This window comes from Theropithecus gelada, chromosome 13 (assembly GCF_003255815.1).
Source record: "Theropithecus gelada isolate Dixy chromosome 13, Tgel_1.0, whole genome shotgun sequence".
In the NCBI taxonomy this organism is placed as follows: Eukaryota; Metazoa; Chordata; class Mammalia; order Primates; family Cercopithecidae; genus Theropithecus; species Theropithecus gelada.
This window is the reverse complement of record NC_037681.1, coordinates 6,395,928-6,422,095: the sequence shown is the minus strand read 5'-3', so window position 1 is coordinate 6,422,095 and position 26,168 is coordinate 6,395,928. Positions and strand designations below refer to the sequence as shown.

The 26,168-nt window shown below is 41.1% G+C and overlaps 1 protein-coding gene across 1 annotated transcript in view; it reads left to right on the top strand.

Annotated features, from left to right (window-relative positions):
- Positions 1-26,168, top strand: part of ACOXL (acyl-CoA oxidase like) — a 365,308-nt gene that overhangs the window by 240,331 nt on the left and 98,809 nt on the right.

Below are 26,168 nucleotides of genomic sequence, written 5' to 3'. Positions count from 1 at the left end.
TAGTCTAAGATGCATTCTATCACCTATTAAAATACCCATGAAGCTCTGCAAAAGCATACAATCTTGTGTCAGCATTGATAGAAATCTAAAGGAAATTTCCACCAAGTACAGTGCCAGTGGGATTAGTTTGAGGGATCACTGTCCACCCTAGTAATATCTGTTTCATCTTCTGATCTAGCGCAGAATAGCCAATGGAACCCCAGGAGAAGGCTTTACTGCTTCCACTCTATGTCCAGGCCAGGGGCTCAGGGCTGCCATAACCAGAGTTCAGGTTGCTTCTCTCCTTCTGCATGGGAATTAGGTTCCAAGAGGGCCAGAATTGGGTTCCTGCAATTCTCCCCATCCAGTTCACCCCTTTTTATATGAATTTCAAGGTCATGTCTCCTAGTACAACACAACAGAGGTAGAAGGGAAGAGGATGGATGGTACATGGGAATGGGTATTCTCTTAGGAAGTGCTTTGGAAACAGAAGTGCCCTGGAAGCAGAAAGCGGCCAAGATCCACCCTCGTGGAACAGAGCCACGCTGGATGACAACCTGCCAGAAGCCAGGCTAGGAATTGTGTAAATCAATGTCTCCCCCAGGCATAGATCTGAGGTGAGGCTCTGCCACACCCCACGAATGCATTCAGGTGGGTTTAAATCACTCCACATGTCCTCCACATATGTGGCTCCACATGGAGCCAGCTGAAATAAGAGATGGATATATCCAAAAATGCTGCAGTTGCAGCGAAGAGCAGAATGAACAAGGGAGAAAATGCGATCTGTGAACTGTTTTCGAAGACTATATAAGAAAAGGCTAAAGACAAAATGGTAAGGGAAGAAAATAGAAGCAGAGTGAAATGGTAGAAGTCTAACCTATGGATAACAAATATTCTTGGAAGTGCTGGAACAAAAGGAGCAGAAATAATAATCACAAACATAATAGAAAAATAATTTCCTTTGTGTAAAAAAAATCCTATGCTAATGGAAAAAGAAAGACTTATACTTGGACATAGATGAAAAATCTAGAATGAAGAGAACAGAATGTGAGCAACAAGACAGAAAATAATAGTTTACTCAAAAACAGAAAAAAATTAGGCTAGCTGCTGTCATTCACTAGCTCCAAATGGAGTAATAAGCACTCTTCTAAAGAGGAAACTTCATGATCTAAGCATAATATTCCAAGCCAAATTTAATCCCTGAGTATACGCAATAGAAAGATATTTGTAGATATCTAAGAATCAGAAGCAATTTCACTAATATAGCCTTCCTTAGAAAGTTATCTTAAAATTTACTCCATAGGACACCAAAAAGAATCAAAACGAATAACTCAAAAATAAGGAAGTCAAGATATAAAAGGATTGGCGGTCTTTGTGAAGCCAATACTATATGTTTTTAAAAATAGTCACAAAATTGACTGGGCATGGTGGCTCATGCCTGCAATTCCAGCACTTTGGGAGGCCAGGGCAGGCAGATTGCTTGAGCTCAGGAGACCAGCCTGGGCAACGTGGCAAAACCCCATCTCTACAAAAAATACAAAAAAATTAGCCAGGTGTGGCAGCACGTTCCTGTAGTACCAGCTACTCAGAAGGCTGAGGCAGGACAATCTCTTGAGCCTGGGAGGCAGTGGTTGCAGTGAGCTGAGATCATACCACTGTACTCCAGCCTGAGCAACAGAGAGAGCCCCTGTCTCAAAAAAATAAAAAATAGTCATAAGATTAAATATACGGAAGCTAAAAATATTTTTTTGGAAAAAAGTATGATTTTTTTTTTTTTAAAAACTTGATAAACTGGTTCTGTAAGAGTCTATACTATTTTTTAAGGTAAGATGAAAGACAAAGTAAAAACATACTGAATTTCTTACATTCATTACAGGGCAAGCAAAAGACCTTGTTTTGTTCTGACTTTAGTAATTAGAGAAACATAGGTTAAAATATATGTTTTATTAAATTGAAAGCTAACATAACTGCTGAACACAGGATGCTTGGTTTTCCAAATCACTGCAGCAGACAAAGCAATGAAGATAAACAAGTGGTCAGAAGTTTGTGTAATCAGAACAGAGCAAAGAACAAATCAGAAAGCATGTTCTTAGGAGACTCAAAGACACTCCGGTGCGGCTCCTTTAAGTGAATCCACACCAAGGCCAGGAGAGCTGGTGAAAAAGTTCCCACTGCGAATTGCTCCTTGGTTTGAGAATTTCTCCGGGATTGCTTCCCTAAATCTGTTTCCCATTAATTGTGATATCCCCTTTGTCTCTTCTAATTTGGCTCAATTCAAGACCCCTCTCTCTGGCCCCAGAAGATTAATGCTTTGATCTTGAACTGAGTTGATCTGGTAATTCCTTGAAAACAACATTTCCATTACAGTATGATCCCTTAAGCAGTGGAGAGGCAGCTTTTGATACATTTTCATCCTAGAGAGCCTTAAATCCCTCCAGCTCCCACCTCTGGAAAGTGGGGGATTAGATTTAAAATGGGCTATAATATGAAATGAAAGAGGTTTCAATCCTAGTAAAAGCACAGACTCTCAGATTAGATTAGATTACACACTGTGTGTAGAAACAAATCTAATTATATGCCTTGATGTATAACTATACACATCAAAACAAAAAGTGACATTTTAAAAGATTTTCAAAAGTAAACGGGTAAATGTGTGTTGGGAAACAGCAAGATATTTTCAGATATCTCTCGAAAGGTTGTTATATTAGTTCGCTGGGGCTGCCATGACAAAATACCACAGACTGAGTGCCTTAAACAACAGAAATTTATTTTCTCACAGTTCTGGGGGCTGGAAGTTCAAGATCAAGGTTCCTGAAGAGTTGGTTTTCTTTGAGCCTCTCTCCTTGGCTTGCAATGGCTGCCCCCTTGCTACCTCTCATGGCCATCCATCCATGCACCCACACCCCAGTGCGCTTTTTCTTATAAGAATACTGTCGTATCACATTAGGGCCCCACTCTAACAGCTTCATTTTAACTGAATCACCTCTTTCAAGACTCCCATCTCTAAATATGGTCACATCCTGAGGTACTAGGAGTTGGGACATCAATGTTTGAATTTAGAGACACACAATCCAGCCACTACCAGTTGGCAATATTAATCTTATCAAAAGCATTAACCAGAAAGGCAAAATGATGACCCCATAACCATGAGCCTGTATGTGCCAACTACATTTTGTCCTCCAAGACAGACCCCCAAGAATCCCACCTCCTGATAGTCACACCCTTGAGTGTCTTCTCCCATGCTCTACCAGAGTTGGTCTGAGTGACATATAGTAGAAATAATGACATGTTGCTTCCAGATATAAAACCTTATGACTTCCATCTTGGTCACTCTGTTGCACTCTCTCTCTTTATCTCTAATCACTCTGGGCAAAACCATGTCATAAACATGCCCTATGGGGAGGCCCAGGTGGCAAGGAACTGAAGCTTCCTGCCCACAACCACATGAGTAACCTTGTAAGTGTACCCTGCAGCCCCAGTTACAGCTTCAGAGACTGCAAGCATGGGGCAGTCGACACTCGTTGCAACCTCATCAGAGTCCCTGAGCCAGAAGCACACTGTCAAGCAGCTTCTGGATTCCTGGGCTTCAGAAACTGTGTGCATAATGAACACTTGGTGTTGTAATCCACTAGGTTTGGGGCAGGTTGTTGCACAGCAGCAGATACCTAATCCAGATTTGGGCACCCAAAAGTTGGATGCTGATATAACGAAAGCCTCAATGGGACTGTGGCTTTGTACCTGTGCAGTGAGCTTTGAGAAGAGTCCTAGTGGAAGCCTAAAATACCTTGAAGAAATTATTACCAGAAACCTTTATGGTCTTAACCTGTGGGTGAAGACTTGTAGGAAAATGAGGTAAAAATTATTGGAAACTGGAGGAGGGGGATCCTTGTTACGTAGTGGCAGAGCTGTAGCAACGCTGTTGCCTGAAGTTATGTGGAAACAGAAAATGTACCCAATCAATGAAGTGATCCAGCAAAGGAGATGTCCATCCTGCAAGCTGAAGGTGCTGCCTGCCTGCTTATTGCAGCTTTTAGTGATGTGCAGGAAGAGAGAGAGAATCTCAAGGAAAGAGCTTTTAACATGCAGGACCTGCCAGTTAATATGATTTTGAAGGTCCCTGAGCTCTCCATATGGTCAATGTGTTCATTTCTTAGGGCTGCTGTGACAAACCACCACAGACTAGGTGGCTTAAAACAACAGAGATTTATTTACTCACAACTTTGGAGGCCAGAAGTCTGAAATCATGGTGGCAGCAGGGCCATGCCCACTCTGAGACCCTGGGTACAATCCTTCCTTGCCCTTCATGGCTTCTGGTTGCTACTGGCAATCCTTGGTATTCCTTGACTTGCAGCCACATCTCTCCAAGCTCCTCCTCTGTTATTACATGACATGCCCGTGATATCTCCCCGTAAGTCTCCGTTGTCTCTTCTGCTTATCAGGGCACTAGTCATATTGGATCAGGACCCACCCTAATTACCTCGTTTTAACTTGATTACCTCTGCAAAGACCCTATTTCCAAATAAGGTCACATTCACAGGTACCAGGGGTTAGTACTTCAATATGTCCTTTTGGAGGACACAGTTTAACCATAGCAGCAGACAATGCTAAAATTAAAAAATTACAATGGCTTCAGAGCAAAAGTGTAATCCAGGACCCTCCCTGAAACGCGTAATCTAAGGATGAAGCCCAGGACATGACTGCAAAATTCTTTAAGAACTGAGAAAGATCAAAGGTAAGTCTGGAGTCACACAAAAGGCCTTCTGAGTTTACAAGTGTGTCTTTCAGACTCTCTCAATTATACAATAAAGCTTCTAAGAAACTTGAGGGCATCCTCTGTCAGCCTTCTCAACACCCCCAAGGGCCTATGTCAAAGAGATTTGTGGGTGTGGCTTTTGTCTAATGGAATAAACTTCCCCAAAGATTCACAGGAAATGCACAAAGTTTTTAAGAGAATTATATCAGCCAAAGATCTTTCAGCTTGTACTGAAAGATACAGAGACAATACAAAATGAATAGAGCCACTAAGCTTCTACAATCAGGGAACAAGTGGAGAAAAACAAAACAAAACAAAACAAAACAACCTAGCTACAAACAAGTGCTCCTTTCATGAAAAAGTCAGGATGCCTCAGAGGGAAGAAGCAAGAACCCAGAGGGTGGAGCCAAGGGTCACAGAGAATCAAACCGCCTGGGTGTGCATAGGAATGTGCCCTCATTAAGGAACTTCCAACATTTACTCAGTTGGATGTCAGAATTTATATGGACCATTGACTCCTGCATTATTCCCATGTTCCTCCTTTTGGAGTAAGAGTATATATAGCAGTTATCCTGTCCCGTCCCACCATTGTATGTTGGAGGACAAATAACTTGTCTCCTTAGTTAACAGCCTTCAAATGGAGATGATCTGTACTTAAGGAATAACACCTGAGGAGGCTTATTTGCACCTCGACTGAATTTAGATGAGGGAATTCTGGACTGTGAGCTGATGCCGTAATGAGGTGAAACTTTTGTGGGCCTTGGAAGCTGTATGTGTTTTAGAGGAATGTGAATCATTAAGGATGATTAGGATGGACTATGATAGCCAAGCTCCAAGACAGTCTTCAATGATCCCTGCCTCCTGTAGTCACACCCTCATGGAGTGCCCACATTATATCGTTGAAATTGTCTTAGTCTCTGTCTCTCTTTCTCTCTTTCTCTCCCTCTGTCTCTGGAAGCCATGTCATGAGCAGCCATTGTTGCAAATAACTGAAACTTATGAATGCACTTGGAAGGGTTTCCTGTAGCCGTAACCAAAGCTTCAGAGACTGCAAGCCTGGGACAGACAGTCAATAACTTGGCTGTCATCTCATGACAGAATCTGAGCCAACCATGCAACCAAGATATGCCCAGGTTCTGAACCCTTATAGACTGTGTGAGATGATAGTATTTTTTTGCTGTAAGATGCTAAATTTGGGTATAATTTGTTACATAGCAATAGATAACTAATATAGCATCCAAAAACAAAAAAACTGTTCAAAAGTTTTGGCATTGATAATACACATTTTTGAAGCAAAATATAAAGAGGAATTACAATATTTTTCAACCAATATTTTCATTTAATAATATAATGTGGCTATCTTTCTATGTCAATAAGAACATGATTGCACAAGGTACTGATGCTTCTATGTTTTTAGTTATATGGACAAGGTCATAATGAATATTCTTAACAGTATGGCTTTCAGTCTTTACATACTACAAAATTGTTCTTACAAATGTTGAACCAAATTGTACTTTTCCTGCATGGTATTAGGGTCCACATTTCTCCACTAACACTTTATTTCTCCAACTTTCTACGATTTTACTGTTAGGGTTTAGGAGTCTATCATCTTCTTTTCATATTTTCATTTTATTTTTTTCCCATTCCCCCTACCCTCCATATTTTTATTTTATTAATACAGGTTAAATGCTTGGGACAAGAAGGGTTTCCAATTGCAGATTTTTTCTGACTTTGGAATATTTGCATTTTACTCGTGAGCATCTCAGATCTGAAAATCTGAAATCCAAAATGCTCTAATGAATATTTTCTTTGAGCATCAATCATGTCAGTGCTGAAAAACTTTTGGATTTTGAAGCATTTCAGGTTTCATATTTTTGGATTTAGGATGTTCAACCCATATTAGAAAAATAGGTCCACTATAAAATATCTACCTTTAATTTTATTTTCAGCATGATATTAGAAGCTCTCTGGTACTTCTTAAATATTCAGAAGTATTTTCTGATTATAGTTGTTCTCTGTCAGAGATGAAATCATTCATTTTTTTTCCTGTGTGTATTTCCTGATTTCAAGAGAAGAAAACATTTACACACACATGAGTGTGTTTCCCAAACATAAAATAAACGTTAGGCATGTGGGGTGGTGAACCATATACAAGGGTTTTAGAATCACAGAACTAGGCCGGGCACGGTGGCTCACGCCTGTAATCCCAGCACTTTGGGAGGCCGAGGTGGGTGGATCACTAGGTCAGGAATTCAAACCCAGCCTGGCCCACATGGCTTTTTAATCTACTAAAGATTAAAAAAAAAAAAAAATTGGCTGGGTATGGTGGTGGACACCTGGAATCCCAGCTACTGGGGAGGCTGAGGCAAGAGAATTGCTTGAATTCAGGAGGTGGAGGTTGCAGTGAGCCAAGATCGCACCATTGCACTCCAGCCTGGGCAACAGGGCGAGACTCTATCTCAAAAAAAGAAAAAAAAAAAATCACAGAACTAGCTTTTACCACTTCCAAGGATGTATTAAGATACGATGTATTTTAAAAAGCACTAAAAATTATAAACCTTGCACTTGTGTTAAATATCTTGGTTACTACCATTAATGAAACCATTTTTATGGTCAGTTTACATAAATATTCATTAAGCACAGATAGTTTTCTAGGGCCTGGCAGGGGAAGACCACAAAGATTTTGAAAATATGCTCTCGCCTTGAGATAAGTCCACCTCTGGTTTTAGCCTAAGGCAAAAGAAAATATGTGCTAAATTGAGGCAAAACCTACAAACTTAGAGGAAAGAATACGGACTTCTGCATTTTAGTTTGTATTTTTGGCCCAGCTTTTTGCTCAGCTAGCTGTACGTTGGCTCATGTCTACCTGCATTAGTTTGGTGTATCTTGACATAAAATGATTCTGTTTAGCAATTTGAACATCTGACCCAAACAGAGTCTGGGCAATAGTCTTTGGACAGTGTCCAAGAGAGGGTGATTTCATCTAGAATTCGGAGATCGCCTAAAAATAACCCTGTGATTTAGTTCAGAATCTTTAAATTAAAAAGGCAAAAACACAAGTGGGTTTTCTCAGAACCCTGCTTTTCTTCTCAGCTTTTTAGTAATCGTCTTTAATTTTCTTCAAAAGCACATTTTAGTTTAGAGATACGTGGCCAACCCTTCTAAGCACATGGGAAGCCCATTTGCCTCTCATCCCGGAGCAAGTGAGAAGGGCTAGCAATGCACGGTCAGAGTTGGAGAGTCGAGAAGACCACTGAGTTCTTGTGGAAGAATAAGCCTTTGCAATCATTTGATAATGCATTCCCCTGCTTAGTATAGCCAGAATTTCACTTAAAATGGAGCCAGGAAATGCCCTTCCTTCAATGTGTCGCTGGCCATGGAAGGAGTCCAGCCCCCTAGCTTCCCTTGCCCCCCACTCTCCAGTTTTCCAAAATCTTGTTACAAACAACTCGTCATCACAGTTGCTGCATGATTTCAACATCAGTGGGAAGGAAAAATAAACCAATAAACAATGGCTTCTCATCCAGGAACCAATAGGAAAAAGACCAATAGGTTGTCCACCAATCAGGGATCTTGATCCAATAGCTTTGGTCAGGTGGTAGCTGGTAGATCTAGAGGAACTTGGAAATGCCATTGATAATGAAACCAGACAGAGAAAATCCATTGCTGGTCGACTTATAGTGCTCTGAGACGTTGAAGGTCAGGACAGAGAATGGAGAGTGATAGCAGCCACTCTGTGTGTGTTAGGTTTTTAGAAGTCAATACAGTGCCCTGAATGGCAGATGTTTTACAACAATCTCATGGCACAGAAATATCAATTCTGGTAGGGACTTTTGTAGTTCTATGAGGTAAGTACATGGAGAAAAAGATGGATTCTTAGTAATCAATCTGTTTAACAAATTTCTGTTTATTTTCAAGTGTACCTAACAGAAATTGAGCAGATGGAAGGATGAGAATACAAATGGACTTAAAATAGTTCTAATTCTCCAAGGGCTGATTCCTGTTTTGTCTCTCATCACCTGTGGCATTCTCCCACCACACTGGTGGTGCCCCCCACTTCAGGGTGTATAAGTTTCACCTGGGAAAGACTAATTTTCAAAATCTGATACAGGTTGCCCTCCATCACACTGCCAGGCTGAGTCCCAAGCAAAAGGCAAGTCGTTTGCAAATGAACATCATTAATGATTCTCAAAATCCAGGGGCAGTAAATTCTTTGGAAACAACTGCTCTAAGTTGTTTTTCCTCATTCAGATTTGGAGGTTTGGATGGAGAATGGGTGGAGGCTGGAAATAAGATTATTAGAAACATAACTTTCTAGAGCTTCCTGTATAGAAAAATGACTGCCGCCCACAGTTTTTATTGTTGTGGTCAGCGTGCAACCTGACTAGTCTTGTGTGTGTTTGACTTTAAACCTCTTAACTTAGATATTTAAAACATAATAAACCACAGTACTTTTGTAAAGCCTATCTTTCTAACAGATGCCGCCTATTCTGTTATAGTTTTAGACCGACAGTGTCTGTGCTCAGGTCACCTGCTTGGGGTTTGGAGTCTCACCTTAGTTCTCTTCTGTGGAAAATACAAGCTGTCTGTGTTGGCGATTAGGTGGCACACGCATATCAAGTGCCTTGGAAAATCACCAACAGGATGTCCACCAATCAGGGATCTTGATCCAATAGCTTCGGTCAGGTGGTAGCTCGCAGATCTAGAGGAACTCAGAAATGCCATTGATGATGGACTCAGACGGAGATAATCCAGTGCTGGTCGGTTTGTACTGCTCTGAGATGTTGAGGGTAGGGGCAGGGAACGAAGAGTGATAGCAGCCACTCTGTGTTTGTTACGTTTTAAAAACCAATACAGCAGTCTAAATGGCAGATGTTTTACAACAATCTCATGGCACAGAAATATCAAGAGCTTTATTCCAGAGACAGATCTTCAAAGACAGGAAATAAAATTAGTAACCAGATTTTCTGAGCTCATAGTTTCCATTGAGCTTGATGTATCTTCTTATTCCTGTGGTTGAGTTGAGTTAGGAAGATGACCTGATGGAGGGGCTGTCTTTATATCTTCAGAGCGTCAATGGCTGCCTGTGCAAAGGTCACCTCGTGTAAAAGTGAGGTTCCCTCTTTGCTCACTGGGGCTTGAAAGTCCTGTATAGGGGGAACATATTCCCATTACTCAGTGAGAGATTAGGGTTAAAACACTGAAACTCCAGAGGTAGGGAAAGGACGATGTCATAGGAAGCTATGCGTGGTGGTTCAGGAAGGGATAGCTGGCGGTCTGGGGAGACCTAGGAGTGTATAAGCAGAAACATCTATGGCCAATGGTAACCACCTCCCGAAAGTACAGTGCTCCCAAGCCTTAGCTTGGCACTTCCCTCTTTGTTGTGGCTGGTCGTAGGAATGTTCTTGTTTTGTTTTGTTTTGTGTTGTTTCCCTCTTTTTTTTTTTTTTTCTTTTTTGAGATAAGTCTTGCTCTGTCACCCAGGCTGGAGTGCAGTGGCGCGATGATGGCTCCCTGCAGCCTCCACCTCATGGGTACAACCTATTCTCTTGCCTCAGCTTCTCAAGTAGCTAGGATTACAGGTGTGCACCACCATGCCTGGCTAATTTTTGTATTTTTAGTAGAGATGGGATTTTGCCATGTTGATCAGGCTGGTCTCAAACTCCTGACCTCAAGTGATCTGCCCTCCTCAGCCTCCCAAAGTGCTGGGATTACAGGCATAAGCCGCTGCACTGGGCTGTCTTTCTCTCTTTTTTACTGCCTAACAACCCAGACACCAGTTAATACTAGGAATTGCATTTTCTCTTTTTCCTTCACTTCTTTCTCCATCTTTTTTCTCATAGAGAGCATCCTTAAATTCTCTTCCTAGGGAATCCTGTTGTGGAAGAGAATGGAAAGGAAAGAAGGAAGGGGAAGCAAAGATAAGGAAAAGGAAGAAGAAGTTACACTCCTGATAAGTATGTGGAAAGTACAGTCATTCCCATGGGCGTGTGAGAGCTGGAAGGGACCCTGGGAGTCACATAATGCAATCTACTCATTTACAGATAGGCAAGCTAGGATCGAGAAAGCTAATGGTTTCTTCAAGGCAATACAGTCACCAAGGGCAAAGATAGAACTGATATTTGAATATGCACATACCCTATTTTTCCTCAAACTTTTACCTATTATTTTTAGTATCCATCAATGGATCTTTTTGGAAACAATTAATACTGTGGTGTTGGCCTAGTGGGGATTTTCTGTTTTCCTCATTCCTACCACTTTATTAATTGGAAGCGAGAGTTGTCTCTTCTCCCCCAGTTATTTATTTATTCAGTTAGTTATGATTTATATCAGCATGCAGTCACAGATATTTATTTTATGCTTTGGGTTACAATCCAATATTATCATTTATTTATTTTCTTGCTCAAATTGTTCCAAGCTTTAACATTGAGAGCTCCTTCAGGTTGGCCCCTCTGTCCCTTTGAAGTGCCTGTATCCTTTTTTGAGTACTTCCTTACTTTATTTCTCATCTTGTAGTTTTCCTGCCAGTCCTGTAGTCAATCATTTCTCCAAGGAGCGCTGGTTCTTCTTCCTAGAGAATGGTATTTAAAAACCAACATCTGGTCACTGGGTGTGCTCATTGCTACTGAGTTGTTGCTGCTTCTAGGCCTACCCAAAGCTATGAAGTAAACTCACGTATATTAACTCACACATTTGCACACAGATCTGGATGCATGTATATTAGAAATCATGAGTTTATACTGATAACTCTGATTCCAGTACAAACAACAGGGCTTTTTTCTAGCCTACCCTCTCTCCTATTTCAGACGTTCTCCTCTGAGAAAGTGGAAACCTGGCTTTCATTGTCTACTATATGTTTACTTATTTGCTCATTCCCTGTGTACACACCAAGTAGTTTCAGGATTGCTAAGTCATACGCTGATGAGAGAACAATTTACTAACTAGAATACAGTATTTTTCTTAGTGAATTTAACCTTACAGTATCTAGTCAAAACGGTATTTCCAAAGTTTCTTTAATTAGCCCTTTTTTTCCTCCTCCCTTTTGTGTGGTTTTGTTGTTTATAACAAGTTAGGTTCATTTGTAACTACTTGCATTTTACTTTGGGTTTCCTCTATATCCTGGTTGCTTTTAGTTAATTTTTTTTTTTTTTTTTTTTTGGCTAAGTGAAATATTGCTAAGTTTCTAACATTCAATGCTATACGCAAAAGTGTCAACTACCCCCTTTCCATTGCTTCCCTTTTTTCCTATACACCCCATGTAGGTGGCAAGATATCTTTAGTTTCTGGGTTATCCTTCCTGTATTTCTTTCATTTTTGCAGCCACAGAAGAATCTACGTTATAGATATCCTGTAGCTTACTCCACCCCTCTCTTGTGTATTTAATCCTTCCTCCCAACATTTGGTCATTACAAACAACGTTACAGTGAATAGCCTTATTATATAAATTTTAGTATTGTTTGAATTATATCTTCAGGGTAGGTTTCTAGAAATGTAGTTGTTAGGCTCAAAGGTAAGTATATTTGTAGTTCTTTTAGGTATTGCCAAATTCTCCTCCAGAGGATTTGTACAGTTTTCATTCCACTGAGTGAAGTCTGTTTCCTCAAAGTCTCATCAATAGAATGTATTCTCATACTTTTCCATTTTTGCCAGTTTGATAGGTGATCAATGGTAACTTCATGTAGCTCTAATTGTGAGTGCTTTTGAACAGTTTTTCGTCTGTACAAGGGCCATTTTAGTATGTTTTCAATGTATTGTCTGCTCATATTATTTTTCCATTTTTCCATAGGGTTTTGGTATTTGGTCCATCAATTTTTAAGAGTACTTTCTACATTAAGAAGTGTAGCCTTTTGTATATTGAAAAAATTTTCTCCCAGTTTGTCACTTGTCTTTTGACTTTGTTCATGTTTGCCGTGCAAACTTTTTAACATTTTTTAATATAGTCAAATGCAGTAGTCTATTTTTTTATTGCATCTGGAGTTTAACTCACAGTTAGAAAAAGCCTTTCCCTTCACTTAAGTTAAAGATAAACTTATTTCATGAAAGCCTCAGTATTGTTTTAGGAAGTCAGATAATGGAGTTTGAGGCCAGGCATCGTGGCTCACGTCTGTAATCCCAGCACTTTGGGAGGCCAAGGTAGGCAGATCACTTGAGGTCAAGAGTTCAAGACCAGCATAGCTAACATGGTGAAACCCCATCTCTACTAAAAATACAAAAATTAGCTTGGCTTTGTGGCATGTGCCTGTAATCCCAGCTACTCAGGAGGCTGAGGCAGGAGAATTGCATGAACCTGGGAAGTTGAGGTTGCAGTGAGCCAAGATCGCGCCACTGTACTCCACCCTGGACGACAGAGCAAGACTCCGTCTTAAAAAAAAAAAAGAAAAGAAAGAAAAAAAGAAAATGGAGTTTGAGACTGCCAAGATTAGTGAAAACAAAGGAGGAACATCCCAAAAAGAAAGAAGCCACAGAGAGGGAAGCTTCACAATACATGTATGAATACCACTCAAATCCATGACTGATTCCTGGAATATCCATGAGTAGAAAGATGCTAAAGAGCTCAAGGGTTTTTAAGTTGGATGGTTTAAAGAGCTGAACAAAGAATTCAACTGTTGCCCACCACACGGGAGTCAGAATTTTTAGTCTGAATCCATAGTTAGAGGGGTGTGGTAAACTCAATGGGCTTTTCATTGAAATCCCAGAAGGGCCATGCCTTAGGAGTAAAACTAGGTCTCAGGAAAAGGATTGCCTAAGGACTGAAGCTACAACCAAAAGAGGCTAAAGGCAAGCCAAAATGTATTCTTCCTGACAAAGCATAAAATCAAGCCTCTATAAATTCAAGTTTATCTGCTAGTGTTTTAACTGCAAGCTAGATTAAGACTCAATACCCTTTAGAGGATGTCAAAAGGATTTACAGTCAATAGCATTATTGTGTCCTGTAGATAATTAAATATTATCAGGCATGGGAAGAAATAGGAACACATGATCCACAGTCAAGAGAAAAATCATCAAGAGAAGGAGACCCGAGAATTCCCAGATATTGAAATTAGCAGACAAGGGCTTTTAAAAAATATGAATTTATTAAAGAGTAGGTACAGCATATGAATAAAAAGGATGAAGAGAGAGGAAATTTGAGGAGATTTTTGAACTATGTGAAAAAGGAAACCAAATGGAAATTCTAGAATTGAAAAATACAATAGTATTAATAAAAAAAATAAATGGTTGGGATTAACAACACGCTGGGCAAACAAAGAAAAGTGTCAGTGAACCTGATTAATAGAAATCATTTGAACTAAAGGACAGAAAGAAAAATATTGATAAAATGATCAGAGCCCCCATGACCCGTGGGGTAGTAACACATACTCTAACATATACGTAATTGGAGTCTAAGAAGGAGATGAGAGAGAGAATAGCATAGAAAAAGGATTAGCCAAATATTTTCAAAATTTTTATCAATAATGACAGCACATAAATTCAAGATTCCAGCAGGAGAGGCTGAAAAACAAACAAATGTAAAAACAAGAGCACATCATAGTATAATTGCTGAAAACTAAATAGAAAGAATAAATCTTAAAAGTTAGAAGAGAACAAAGAACATTAGATGCAAGAAAATCATGGTAGAATGATGGTTCACTTTTCATTAGAAACTGTATAGCCAGGCCGGGCGTGGTGGCTCAAGCCTGTAATCCCAGCACTTTGGGAGGCCGAGACGGGCGGATCACGAGGTCAGGAGATCGAGACCATCCTGGCTAACACGGTGAAACCCCGTCTCTACTAAAAAATACAAAAAAACTAGCCGGGCGAGGTGGCGGGCACCTGTAGTCCCAGCTACTTGGGAGGCTGACGCAGGAGAATGGCGTAAACCCGGGAGGCGGAGCCTTCAGTGAGCTGAGATCCGGCCACTGCACTCCAGCCTGGGCGACAGAGCGAGACTCCGTCTCCAAAAAAAAAAAAAAAAAAGAAACTGTATAGCCAAAGGCCAATTGACAGATATCTTTACCGTGCTGCTAAAAGCAAAAAGGAATCTACCTTGACCTCTGAATCCAGCTCTGTGTGTGTGTGTGTGTATGTGCATTAAAATGAAATAAAAGCTTTTTCAGTAATAGAATTTGTCACCAGCAGACCTATACTACAAGAAATGCTAAGGAAGGTACTTTAAGCTAAATGAAATGAAAGTAAATAGAAAATGCAGATCTAAAGTAAGGAAGAACACTGAAAATGTCAAATATATAAGGAAATATTAAGCACTACTTTCTTTGTCTTAAGGTTTTTAGAATTCAATTGACGGTTTAAAGCAAAATAATTACAATTATTTAGGGTTTATGGCATCTATAAAAGTGAAATGTATGGCAACAATAAAAGATAGGTTATAGTGTAAATGGAATTATGCTATTATAAGATTCTTACATAATATGTGAAGTAGTATAATATTAATTCAAGGCAGACTGTTATAGGTAAAGACTATATATTGCAATATAGGAGGTAGACTGAGGCAAAAAGGAAAACCCTTAATCTGAAAGAAGACATGGAAGAAGAAACAAAAATCAAAGGAGAAGGACTACAAGTAGTGGTAAGATAGACTTATACCCAACAATATCAATAATTACATTAAATGTAAATGGCCCCAACATTCTAATTAAAAGGCAAACATTGTTATAGAAGGTTAAAAATAAGCAAGGGCCTTCTATATGCTTTGAGTGGAAAGACAAGGACAGGAAAAGATGTAGCATGCAATTACTGAGCATGAGGGAGACTGTATTAATATCAGATAGAGGAAACTTTAAAACAAGGAGTGTTGCCAGGGACCAGGAACAGTGGCTCATGCCTATAATTTCAGCACTTTGGGAGGCTGAAGTGGGCAGATCGCTTGAGCCCAGGAGTTTGAGACCAGCCTGACCAATCTGGCAAAACCCTGTCTCTACTAAAAATACAAAAATTAGCTGGATGTGGTGGTAACACACCTGTAATCCCAGCTATCTGGGAGGCTGAGGCATGAGAATCACTTGAGCCCAGTAGGCAGAGGTTGCAGTGAGCCAAGATTGCACCACTGCCCTCCAGCTTGGGCAGCAGAGTGAGACTCTGTCTTAAAAAAAAAAAAAAAAAAAAAAAAAAAAAAAAAAAGGGTGTGTTACCAGGGATACAGAAAGTCATTTCTTGATTATTAAAGGATAATTTCATCAAGAAGACAAAATAATTCTAAACAGGTATACTCCATAATAGAGATTAAAATAGATGAAACAGAAATTGACAGAATCATGGAGGAAATAGACAAATTCAGTAGTTGATGAGATAAGTAGATAAAAATGTACTATGACTATAGGCATACCTCATTTTATTGTGCTTTGTTTTATTGCATTTTGCAGATGTTGTGTTTTTTACAAATTAAAAGTTAGCGGGAACACTGTGTTAAACTGACCTATTGGTGCCGTTTTCCCAACGGCATATGCTAACTTCATGATTCTGTGTTAGAATTTTTTTAGCAATAAGTAATTTTTTTGAGGTACATAGTTTTTTTAGACAACGTTATTGCACACTTAGTAGACTGTAGTGTAAATGTAACTTTTATGTGTACTGGGAAACCAAAAAGTTTGTGTGACTTGCTTTATTGACATATTTGCTTTATTGCAATGGTCTGGAATCAGACTTACACTGTCTCCAAGGTATGCCTGTATAGAAGATGAGAGCAACACTATCATCTATTTCAGTCTTCATGATATTTGTAGGCATTTATTGAAAACTATACCCAGAGCTACAGTGTTAACCATAAAACAAATCTCAATAATCTTTAAAAAGATTTAAGTAACACAGAGTGTGTTCTATGTTGACAATAAATTAAATTACAAATTAATAACAAAATGATATCTGGAAAGTCTTCCAAATATTTGACTATTAAGAAACACATGTCTAAATAACTTGTGAATAAAAGAAGCAATCACGAGGGGAATTAGAAAATATTTTAAACTGAATGGTAATGAAAACACAACATACTAAATTTTGTGAGGTGCAGTAAAAGGGATCCTTAGAGGGAAATGCATAGCTTGAAATGCTTATCTTAGAAAATATTTTTTAAAAGATTTTAAATAAATGATGCAAGTTTCTACCTTAAGAAGCTAGAAAAAGAAGAGCAAAATCAGTAAAATAAAGGTAACAATAAAGATGAGAGAGATAATGAAATAGAAAACAAACTATAGAGAAAAACAATAAGCCTAAAGTTCGTTCTTTGGAATGTTTAATAAAATTGCTTGATCCCTAACAAGACTGATCAGGAAAAAAAGATGAAGTACAAATTAACAACATCAAGAGTGAAAGAGCCGATATTATAATGTCATAACGCATACTACAGACATTATACAATATGAGAATATTATGAACAACTTAATGCAAATAAGTTCAGTAACTTAGAATAAATTCCTGGAAAAATACAGCTCTCAAAAGCTAACAAAAAAAAAATGGGGGTCAGGGATGGTGGCTCATGCCTGTAATCCCAGCACTTTAGGAGGCCAAGGCATGTGGATTGCTTGAGGTCAGGAGTTCGAGACCAGCCTTACCAACATGGTGAAACCCCATCTCTACTAAAAATACAAAAATTAGCCAGGTGCCGTGGCAGGCACCTGTAATCCCACTGCTCAGGAGGCTGAGGCAGGAGAATCACTTGAACCTCGGAGGCAGAGGTTGCAGTGAGCTAAGATCACACCACTGCACTCCAGCCTGGGTGACAGAGTGAAACCCTGTCTCAAAGAAAAAAAAAAGAAAAGGAAGATCTAAAAATGTTAAATGAATTTAATTTGCTTTTTATCTTTTCTTTTCTTTCTTTTGTTTTTTTTCCCATAACAATGTTTCAGTCAAAATGAATTTAATTTGTAAAGAACACATTCCCACAAAGAAAGCTCCAAGTCCGGATGGTTTTACTGTTGAATTCTATCAAACATTTACAGACAAAATAGTATCAGTCTTACATAAAACTCTTTCAAAAACCAGTGTAAGACTGATAACCAAAATTAATAAGTACAGTACAAAGAAAACAATTACAAACCAATATTCTCCATGAATATAGGTGAAAATACGTAATAGAATACATCATAACAAAGTGGTGTTTATTATAAGAATGCAGGGTTGGCTTAATATTCAAAATATGTCAATAAAATGTACAATATTAACAAAGGAGAGAAAATATGATTATATTATGGGGAAAATATATTTGATGAAATCCAACATGAGCTCATGATGAAAAGTCTCAGCAAAGCAGAAATAGAAAGGAATTTCCTCAATTTTTGGGGAGCATATCTACAAAAGAACCTACAAAAAAAATACACATTTTTCTCCTAAAGACAGAATAAGGCAAGAATGTCCAGTTTAGTACTTTTATTTGACATTGTATTGGAGGGCCTAGCCAGAGCAACAAGACAGGAAAAAAAGAAGACTTTACCAAACAAAACAAAACAAAACACTGCCAGAACTAATAGCTCAAAACAGGGCTACAGGATACAAACTCAATATCCAAAACAAATTTCGTTTTATATGTTATCAAACAATTGGAAAATAAAATTTAATTTACAATATCAACTAAAAACATGAGTTTCTTAGGAACACATTTAATAGTAAAACCAAAACATGCAAGATCTGTACAGTAAAAATTACCAAACACCCAAGGAGTAATTGAAACAAGCCTAAGTAACTGGAGAAGTACGCTGTGTTTGTATGTGGGAAGACTCCACATTGCCATAATGTTCATCCTCCTCAAATTAGCCTATAGATTCAGCACCGTTTCAAGCAAAATCTTGACAGAAATGTTTGTAGAAACTCACAAGCTCATTTGACAATCACATGAAAATGTGAATGGCCCAAAATAACCCAAACAACTTCAAAAAGCATTGAAGAAATGTAGAGGGATTGTACTACCTGATTTCAAAGCTTGTGTTAATGCTTCAATAATACAGACACAGTATTGGCATCAGGATAAACAGAGATCAATGGAACACCACAGAGTCCAGAAATTGACCCACACATATGTGTTCACTTGATTTTTTGACAGAGGTATGAAGGAAATTCAATGATGAAAATGATTTTTTAATAGTGCAAGAAACATCTAGATATCTAAGTGGAAAATAAATTAACTAAATTAACTGTGACCTTGTTTTCTGCATAATACACAAAGGTTAATTTGAGATTGATTATAGATTTAAATGTAAAAGGGAAAAACTATAAACTTCCCAAAAGGAAACATAGGAGAATATCTTTGGGAAGTTGGCATAAACTGAGACTTCTCAGAAAGACACAAAAAGTACTAAGAGGTAAATTAAATCTTGATAAATTGAATCTTTTCCAAAAGTAGACATTTTTCTTCTCTAAAAGATAGCATTAAGAACATACAAAGACAAACCATAGCCTTGGAAAAATTATTTGCAATAGCTGTATCTGGCAAAACACTTCCATCCAGAATATATAAAGAACACCTACAATGCAATAATGTATAGTTACAACCCAGGAAGAATTGCCCAAAAAGCTTTAAAAGATACTTCATAAAAGAATATAAAAGAATGGTTAATAAGCACATGCAACTTTGCCTAATTTTTATTAGTCATCCCAGAAATGGAAATTAAAACCACAATGAAACACCATGACACACCCACTGAAATGATTAAACTAAAATGATTGACAACACTCCATCCTGTCTATGCTACAAAGCAACCAAAGCTCTCATAATGGCTGTCTGAAATCTAAAATGGCAATCTCCACTCTGGAAGGTAGTGGCAGTTTCTTATAAGGTTAAAAGTACACCTATACCATGACCCAGTAATTCCCTTCCTAGAGATTTGGCCACGAGAAATTAAAACATATTCTCACAAAAAGACTTGTACAGGAATGCTCATAACAGCTCTATTAATAATATCCAAAAACCAGAAACAGGAAGCCAAATGTTCAACATGAGAATAGATAAATAACTGTGATATATGTCATACATTGCAATACTGCTTGGCAGTAAAAATGAATAAACTACTGCCACATGCAACAACTTATGTGATTTTAGAAATTACGTTTAGTGAAAGAAGCCTGACACAGAATAGTGAATACTGTATAATTCCATTTATGTGCCATTCAAGGTGGGGTGAAATTAGTTTTGTTTTTGTTTTGTTTTGTATTGTTTTAGAGACGGGATCTTACTCTGTTGCCCAGGCTGGAGTGCAGTGGTATGATCATAGATCACTTCAACCTTAACTTCCTGAGCTCAAGCAATCCTCCTGTGTCCGCCTCCTGAATAGCTAGGACTACGGGCATGTGCCACCACGCCTGGCTAATTTTTAAAATTTTTTTGTTTGAGTTAGGGTCTCACTGTGTTGCCCAGGCTAGTCTCAAACTCCTGACCTCAAGCAGTCCTTCCTCCTTGGCCTGCCAAAGTGCTGGGATTACAGGTGTGAGCCACTGTGCCTGACCCCAAACCAGTTGATGGTGATCTGGTGTTCACAGTCCAAGGGGAGAGGGTGGTACTGCCTGGTGGGGGAGTTCAGAGAAGATATAGGAAATGTCCTGTATCTTGATCTGGGTGATTCCATGGGCCTATGCACATGTAAGGACTCCTGGAGCTTTAAACTTAAGACTTACATGTGCTACACATCTGACTGTATGTGTTTTCTACTTCAGTGAAAACATTTACAATCATAACTTAAACAGGTCCTCAAAGCAGTCAGACAGATTGTTTGCATTATAGGTACTTTGTCTTTCATGTGAAAATGGAAATTTAGAAATTCTGAACAGGCTTCAGCTGCTGAATCTTGATACACCTACTCGGGGAAGAAGCAATGGCTAATGACAACAGCTCACACTCACCATGTATCTATCCCGGGCCAGGCCCCGTGCTAGGCACTTTTCAGTGTCACCTGGAAAAATGGCAGTGGGTGCCCAGGCCAGCCAGCAGTATGGAATCCAGATAGCAGGGTGACTGAGAGATGGTGGGGGTGGTCTGTACCAGTGGCCAGGGTCACAGAAGCCTGGCAAGAGGCTGGCAGTGGAGGGCTGGCCCTGAACACAGGCAGACGGGCCCTAGAGAGGCTGGAAATTCTATTCACTGAGGAGGATGGACCCCAGGAAGCAGGGGCCCAGCAAGGTGGTGAGGTAGGGCCAGTCGTGAAAGTTGGGCAAATCAGCCAGCAAGATAAGGGGACAAGACAGAGCTCAGTTTCAGAAACAGGCAAATCGATGGGGACATGTGACGAGCTCTGGGCTCATGACTGAAGAGCATACAACTGAAGTGACATTTTCTAGCTTACCCTTCACCAATTGCTAGTGAGTTTGACTTGGTGTAAGTGACTGAACACCGTACTACTGTTTCTCGAAGTTCCCCCTGATTAGGGAGCAGACTTGCCCTGGGGTGAGGCGTTACTGGAGATGTTGGTATTCGGGTGTGCAGAAATGAGCCTGTTATTCCATTTTGCCCTGTCTGCACAAGACCAGAGGGCAGGCCCTCGTGGTGAGCTGGGATCACAGACATTTGCTGAGTTCCTGCCATAGCGAGGAGCCATTCAGAGCCCATTGTCTTGCCACATAACCAGCAATCTTACTGCAGAACTAAGAAAAGGGACCCCATAGAGTTGTCAGACCATACGCCCTCACCATTTCTGCACAAGCCCAGCAGTGGCAGCAGCTTCCTGCCGCCAGCAGCACAGCAGGATGAGACATTTCTGCCACTAGAGGCCAAGTGGGGAGCAGTGGCCTTTATTGGGAGGAGGTATTTAGAACCAGGCGTGCAGGTGACATGCATGTTTAGGACACAGCAGAGAAGAAAGTGCAGAGAAGGGAGAGAGGGGAGTCAGATCCATCCCTATCAATGCCTTCACCTTCTCTGGGGGCAGTGCTCACTCCAGCCTGCCTGCTTGCCAGCTTAGTGGCTTGGCGGTGGAGACCCATGGCCACTTACTGACCTAGAATTCCATGTGGCAGCTCTCGGTGACCCACTCAGATTCCTGCCCCTCCTTCCCCTGCTTGCCAGCACCTTGGGCAGTTAGGTAGTCTGGTTCTGGTTTAGTTGTTGTTTTTGTTATTATTGTTGTTGTTTAATCCCTGATATTGTTTCAGTCCTTACTGGGGAGTATCTCAAACCTCTCTCCCTGCCGCTGGTAAAGACATTCATGAATTTTCTTGACGTTCTAAAAAGTGGGCGGGTTTTAGTATTCTTAAAGGCTTAGCCAAAAATATAAGTCCCTTAGTTACAGTAAAATACATAAAAATGCTTAGTTGAAACTTCAAATGTAAAGCTAAATAAAAAATTAAGGAACAAAATGACCTGTAAACATTTTTATTTTTGCTGACTAGGTCCTTTTAAAAAAATGCTGCTTACCAGTTCTGGGGTGTGAGAATGACTTAGACACAATTCCTGTCCCTGAGGAACTCTGTCTGGGAGGGAAGGGTGGCAGGGGAAGTGCAGGGAGAGGGGATGGAGGAGGGAGCAGTGGAGAGGGAGGAGGCACGTACAGTGGGATGGGCTTGGTGCATAGGGGCTGGGATAGCCGTGAGACTGGAACTGAGTCTGGAATGACAAATGGCAGCGCATGCCCTGTCCTATCATCCCCAGGCAAAGAGTGGGACTGACCTTTGAGACAAGGCATAGGGATATCAGTGAGCGACTGGCAAGTTCAGCCTGAGCGTCAAGCAGGTGTCAATATCCCATTGGTCACAGGCTAGAGAGGCTGGCGGACAGGGCGACGGGGTGGCGGATGGGCCCACAGTCTTGTGGGGCTGTGGACCTTCCATTTCTACCTTCCCTGCAGAGGTCATGGCCTGATCACGTGGGAGTTCTAGGGCGAGGCTTCTGCAGTCAGTGCTGAGAAAGTGACCATTTTAAGGCTATAGTAACCAAGGGCCCAGAAGAGTGAGGGTGCAGCCTGAGCTTGGGTGGTAGCAGAGGGGAGGAGGTGCTACCCAGGTAGCACCTGGGGAGGTGTTGGTGGGACTTGGGATGTTGTGATGGGGAGCGAGCTGAGGGAGGAGTCCAAGCTGGGAAGAGAGATGCCACAGTAGAGTTGGAGACACAGAGCCCCAGGGAGCCCCAAATTGCAGTGGAGTTAGCGCTTCCCCTGCCAGTCCCTTCTTCACTGGATTTGCCCCAAACCCCTCATGGGGTGGGTTTTCTGCATACTATACCCATCACCTCTCACTCGCAGCCCCTAGAATGCCTCCTGCAGCTGCCTCATGGGCCCAGCACCAGCTGAGCTGCTGCAGAGACTCAGGAAACAAAGATCTGGAGGCCTAATTTCTTTCCCATATTAAATGTACATTTTTCTGCCTTATGTCAGCTTTAAGCAGTCACTAAGGGCAGTCAGGTTCCATAACATAGTCTTCAGCTGAACGTGAAGATCATATTATTGAAACAAGATCTTTCTAGCTGACCGTACTCCAAATGCATGCTTTGGTGCCTGTAAAATCTATTTAAGGCCTCCTGGTTTTCCCCTTTCTATTCCTCCAAACACCAGGACAGTTAAGGAGGAACTTGCAAAATGAGGAAGCTGTTAAGAAAGGGAGAAAGTATCAAACATTTATTTACACATCTGTTGTTGGAAATTACCAAGATCAGTTTCAGGAGAGTAGAGTTCAAATGCATGCTACATGACCAAAGAGAATGGATCATCCAACAATCATTTTCTATTCCGAAAGGCTCGGTAATGAAAACCGGACTCTTCATTTGACACAAAAGGGAAGAAGGAGGAGAAATTGGAAAGTAATATATTCAATTATAGAAGCCCTTTGCCAAGGCCCTATTGATTTCATGTTCTGACAATTTCAGTTAAGCCTCAGCAGGGAAAAGTTTCAGAAACAGGTCAGATCAAACACGTACAGGTTCCCACTCCTGGAACTCTAGTGTGTGACAAAAATGGTGGAGTCTTCACCAGGCATGGACTTTGGGGGTCTGCTTATATTGCCAGACTCCAGACCAGAGCTTGGAAGACTGTGGGTAAAAGAAGAGGCTGCAGAGATCCTGGCAGGCCCTGTGACTGCAGTGCAGTGAGTGGCTGACCCTGTCTGCTGAATTTGCTCTATTTCTCTGCCCTCTGAATCTACTCTGAATTCATTTTCTTTTTTTTTTTTTTTTTTTTGAGACAGAGTCTCCCTATTGCCCAGGCTGGAGTGCAGTGGCACAATCTTGACTCACTGCAACTACCACCTCCCCGGTTCAAGTGATTCTCCTGCCTCAGCCTCCCGAGTAACTGGGATTGCAGGCACATGCTACCATGCCCAGCTAATTTTGTATTTTTAGTAGAGCTGGGGTTTCACCCTGTCGGCCAGGCTGATCACGAACTCCTGACTTTAAGTGATCCACCTGCCTTGGCCTTCCAAAGTGCTGGAATTACAGGCGTGAGCCACCACCACGCCTGGCTGAATCCACTTTCTTTTCTGCTCCCACCTGGTGCATCCATCTCTACTCTCACCACCCGTCTATGGGAGTGGCTTCCTTCACGTGGTCATTGCCTCACCAGGTTCCCTGTGCCATGCTGGATGCTGGGGTGGTCGCAGTCCTGCCCTGGTCAGAGCAGCGCTCGCATGGCAGCATGGCAAAAGTTTCTGTGGTGGACATGCCAGCTTGGTGGGAGCTCAGAGGAGGATGCCTGAATCACTCCGGGGATGGAGAGCTGGTGGGGGACTTCCTGATGAGGTGTCTTACGTTCTTGAAACTGGGAGGAGGTGGTTAGGTGGTGGAGGGTATTCTGGTGGAGAGAATTGCATGTACAAATATCTGAAGCAAGAGAGTGGCGTGTGCTCTGGATACAGTTCAGGACAGAGGGGAGCCGTGTGTGTGTGTGTGTGTGCGCGCGCACATGTGCATGTGTGTATCTTTGAATGTACATTTACTGAGACCCTCCCCTGCACCAAGCACCACTGGGAAAGATGATATTTTTGCCACTGTGAACAAGACAGTCTGGTAGGAGCCCGCTTTGTGAACAATGATGTGGGCTCTCATGCAGCTGTGCTGAACCAGCTGTGTTGGGGCCTGGGGACCAGGAGAGCCAGACAGATCGTATTCTTTGGAGCCATATTTATCTGGGTTCCAGTGTGTGACCTAGAGACAGATATTGTACAACTCTTCTGAGACTCCTCTATAAAAGCAGAATCTCTTTCTTATTCAGCATTTCAGTGCAGTGCCTGGAACATGGAATGTGCTCAGTATGTCCTGGTTCCTGGCCCCATTCATAGCATTATCAATGCCATCGATCATTTTGGCATTGCGTTTTTCTAGGAATACGTGTTGTGAATTCCAGCCTTGCACCTCAGGGGCACGCCTCCCCAGACAGTGACTGTTTCACCTGCTCCACCCTGCAGAACTGCCACCTGCCACATTCTGAGCAAAGGGAGATTCTGGTGCAGAGGAGGCTGGGACAGGCAAGGGTGGCAGGGGCGAAGGGTAGAGGAATGGGCCAATGGAGGAAAGCACCTTGTACTTAAACTCTGACCCAGGCTCAGCATTTCACTGGATCTCAGAGACCAGACAAGAACCCTGCAGCTGGCCCCCGAATCCAGGATACAGTGCTGTCTGGGCATTTCTCTTTCTCCATAGGAAACAAGCTGGAAACTGTGGACATCAGGGTGCCCTCTGTATCCTTTGTCCCGTATTTCCTTTTTCTCATATGTAGCAGAATGTTGAGGGAGATTTGTTTACCCTGCTGTCTTGGAATTCTAGCTCAGGTTCACAGTTTAGGGCAAAGGTGCCAAGAATCCCACATTCTTATCTCAGAATCCACCAGTGAGCCGCTGGCTGCTGGGCCCAGCCCCCTTGCTGTCTGGGAGACTCTCCTTGAGGACCGCCACACCTGCCCCTCAGTACAGAAAGAGGGCATTTCAGAGCTCAGGAAGAGAGGCTGTGGGTGGAGAGGGGAGGACCCTCTTCCCAAAGTCAAGCAGAGGAAACCAAGTTTAATAGAGAAAATATCTAAAGATGAAAGGGAGGAATCATTTGGAGTGCAAATACATGAGAGAAGAGTGGAAGTTGAGACGCTTGAATTAACCCAGGAAACAAGACAGAAAGAACAACACAAGGAAAAATAGATAGAAATACAGGAATAAAAATAAAAACGACATCTGTTTCTGGGGAATGTAAAAAAGAAAAAAGAGAAAACTTGGAAGGACCAACGAATACAGAAAGGCAGAAAAACACAGAAAAATTAAAAAGATAGAAGAGTAAAAGGTGCTTATGTAAGCCCAGAAAAACAGACAGGCAGAAAGAACTCATCTAGACCAGAGAGAGAGAGAGATGAAAAAGTACAGAACAGAAAAAATTGTAAAGACGTAATACACAAAGAAATATACAGGAAGGCCGAGCGTGGTGGCTCATGCCTGTAATCCCAGCACTTTGGGAGGCCGAGGTGAGTGGATCACCTGAGGTTAGGAGTTAAAGGTCAGCCTGACCAACACTGGCCAACATGGTGAAATCCTATCTCTACCAAAAAAACACAAAAAT